Source organism: Daucus carota, chromosome 9 (assembly GCF_001625215.2).
Source record: "Daucus carota subsp. sativus chromosome 9, DH1 v3.0, whole genome shotgun sequence".
NCBI classification, from domain to species: domain Eukaryota; kingdom Viridiplantae; phylum Streptophyta; class Magnoliopsida; order Apiales; family Apiaceae; genus Daucus; species Daucus carota.
Window position 1 is genome coordinate 35,028,457 of NC_030389.2, and position 3,310 is coordinate 35,031,766.

At 31.6% G+C, this 3,310-nt stretch overlaps 1 long non-coding RNA gene across 1 annotated transcript; it reads left to right on the forward strand.

Annotated features, from left to right (window-relative positions):
* Window positions 1–837: 837 nt before the first annotated feature.
* On the forward strand, window positions 838–1,565 carry LOC135149179 (uncharacterized). Its single transcript, XR_010287364.1, has 2 exons — window positions 838–977; window positions 1,074–1,565. It is a non-coding gene; the product is annotated as an uncharacterized LOC135149179 (long non-coding RNA).
* The last annotated feature ends 1,745 nt before the right edge of the window (window positions 1,566–3,310 follow it).

Consider the following 3,310-nt stretch of genomic DNA (forward strand, 5'->3'; position numbering starts at 1 on the left):
GTTGGTGTTTTTATAAAAAGAGAAAGAATAAACTTTTATAGTTTATTCCAGTTTGTTGGATTTTCAAAAAAAAAATAATTATTTTATTATATAATTAATTCTCGGTCCAATGAGATGTTAAGAATTTAATTATTTGAAATATTATGTGGATAATATTCTGAGGTGCAACTATTTGAAATTTTATGCAATTTTCCGAGTTACTGCAATTATGTGATTCTTTGATTTAATTGTGGTACATGTTAAATGAGCAATTTTATTTGCTTATTTTATGTCCTAGTGAGTAGTTTAGAAAACGTGTTTATTACACTTTTTATAAATCAAAGTTGTTCCTTGATTTAGAAATATCAAAAGTCTGTGTTTACTTATATTACAAAATTTTGTCCGAGCGGATAAGAAAGAATTTAGATTTATTATATTGCCTTTATTAAAATTGTTTTTTTTGTTTAAAAATGAATTTCTGTATTTAATTGCACCAATATTTATTCAAGTTAAAATTACCGAAATATTTCAGTTTTGGTATTTTAATATTTTGAATGATTTGAAAATATTCAAAAGTCTCGCGAATGATTATTTTAATTATTTGCAATTTAAAAATCAATTCCGGGCAATTAAATATAGAAATTTCAATTAATTTAAAAATAAAACTTTTTATGTATTTTACCCATTCGGGAGTTTTTGGGATTTGTGGTATATTTTGTTTTAAATTTTGAAATATATTTTGGACCCCAAAAAAAAAAAATTATTTTATTTGCTTTTAATTAAAGTGGAGGTGTGATTTCTTTTATATACAAATATACTTCTTTTGATTAGAAATTGACAAGCATGTGCATCATCAGTTACGGATAGTCTGGTGTACTTAAACTTAGGATAAATGAGAATATTACCAGATAGAGTTATCAGAGCAGAGGCGGTAAAAGCTATCGAGAGAAAAGAAAACTAGGGTTTGGTATTTGGGGCAAATCAATCGAGTGTTTCAGGTGAGGATCAGTTGATTACATAGCTTTGTATACCTGTCATGTGATTTCACTGCTAGATATAATTATAATTGTTGTTGTGTTGATTGGTTTAATCAGAGTTTGGGGGTGGCGATTGGGTGGAGTATGGAGGCTGGGTCGCTGGTAATGGAGAGAAGCGGAGGTGGTGGTACAGCGGCGTAGAAGGGAGAGGCCGGTTGGGTGATTGCAGCCGATCGCCGGAGTGGCGCGAAGGTTGCAGGCGGCTCTGCCGCGGCTGTGCACCGCAGTGGCGAGACGCGCCGTTCACAGGGTAGAGAGAGAGAGAGGGGGGGCTGAATGGAGGTGCTGGGCATTGGCTATGGCCGGAATCCGGCGAGGCCTGGCGGCAGTCCCGAGGAGGCTGCCACGCGAGTTTTCCGGGAGAAAAACAAAAACAAATATTAATTTTGTTTTTATTATTTTTATTATTGTTATTTTTAATAAATGATAACAATAATATTAATAATATTAATAAAATTAATATATACTTTTGATTGTTATATTTCTTTGCAAGGTGTATTATTATTATACTCTATGACGTGATTATTAGTCATAAATTGTTTTTCTCGATTCTTGTATCAATTTATTATGTTGATAACATGTGTAGTTATGCAACTTAGCGGATTAGATACAAGAATTTGATTATTGTGGACAAATATTGGGTTGATTGTGGATGGTTGGGATTGCTCTAAAATTATAGAGATGATGTCCGGATTTTTAATTTTATTAAGATTTGGATTTAATTTGAGAATCGAATTAAGATTATAATTCGGATTCTGATTAAGATTTGGACTGAGATTCTTGGATTATCAGTTATAATTATTTATAAATAATAAAGCATGTCAATCTCGTGATACGTGACAATGTGATTACGTGTTTAAATTATAAATATTATGTGTACATAATAATTGAAATATTTATATATCACGAAGGGTAGAATCCGAATTCGATTTCTCGATTTAGACGACAATCTGATTTGTTCGCCAACTAAATTATTATATTGTTGTTATATATAGTCGACCAAGATGTATTATCAAGGACGTTCAGAATAGTTGATTTGTATTGTCGGATTGTGTTGAGCCAGAAGCTAGATGCCAAGGCAATCTAAAGTTTTCGAGTAGCGTGACTGTGATGTCACTAGTTCTGTTGTCAGAGGCAAGTTTTCTAATTATAACTTGTATCTATCGCAAGTAATCTTTTGGTCGCTTCTATTTAAAGAAAATCATTCATATTCATATTTTGTTATGGTCACTAATAGTGCATATCCTATAGTTAAAATTATAATATTACTATTTATCTCTTATAACTACTACAAGTATTCTGCTCTACATCTCTTTATAACAATTCATATTTATTTTCTTCACTCAATAAATATTTTGTGCCATTGCACACAAGCATTCATAGTCTTTTGAATGTTTTTATAAGATGTTAGTTGTTTTCATTATTTTAAAAAGGTGAGCTGATAAAGCTATGAAAGTATTTATTTTAAGATTTTCAATTCCTCTCTCTCCTATTGAACTTGTACAGTATACAAGTATATTGGTTGCATGAATTACATTATTCAATTTCGAGCATGAAAAACAGTTTTATTTATATCATCATGTTGGACATGTGTACACTCACATCATGTCTAATATTTTACCTACTGTCGTTTTATATAAATGTTTTCCCCTTGAAAAGAACTTTTATTTAAATGTTTTAGAAATGCTGAACCGTTAATCTAACGGTTAGTATTATGATTTTGATATAAAACAAGGTCGTCGATTATTTCGATACCTTGCTTATTTTGTGATTGGAAGTACCCTCGGGGACCGTACGCCGGTCCAGTTACTATTTAGGCCAATGTGTGCCTTGGATCCCTTAAAATTTGGTGACATGCTTCGTGCATGATCCGGTGCTATCTCGCGACTGATCATCGGCTATAGCATAGCGTTAAATTATTCCAATCCCTAAAAATGTTGTGGAAGGTTTATATATTAATGCTATTCTTTACTAGCATTAAGTTTCAGAAAAGTTTTATAAATTAATTCGAAGTTCATATTGTTGCTGAAGCATTTGTTGCTCAGTGATAGTTAGAGCCAAGAATGAGTTGGGATCTTCTTATTTATTCAACTCGTCATTGTCATGCTGGTTCAGCAACTAAATAAATGGAAATTTAGTCGACGATGGTGGACACTGAGTATTTAGGGATTTCTTGAACTGTGGTTTATGAACAGTTGATTATCAAAAGTTATTTTGAACTTCTCAAATGATTAATTTTTGAAGCTCTTGCAAAGGTATTATTTTATGAGATTTGCTGCAATGCAAATCAAAAT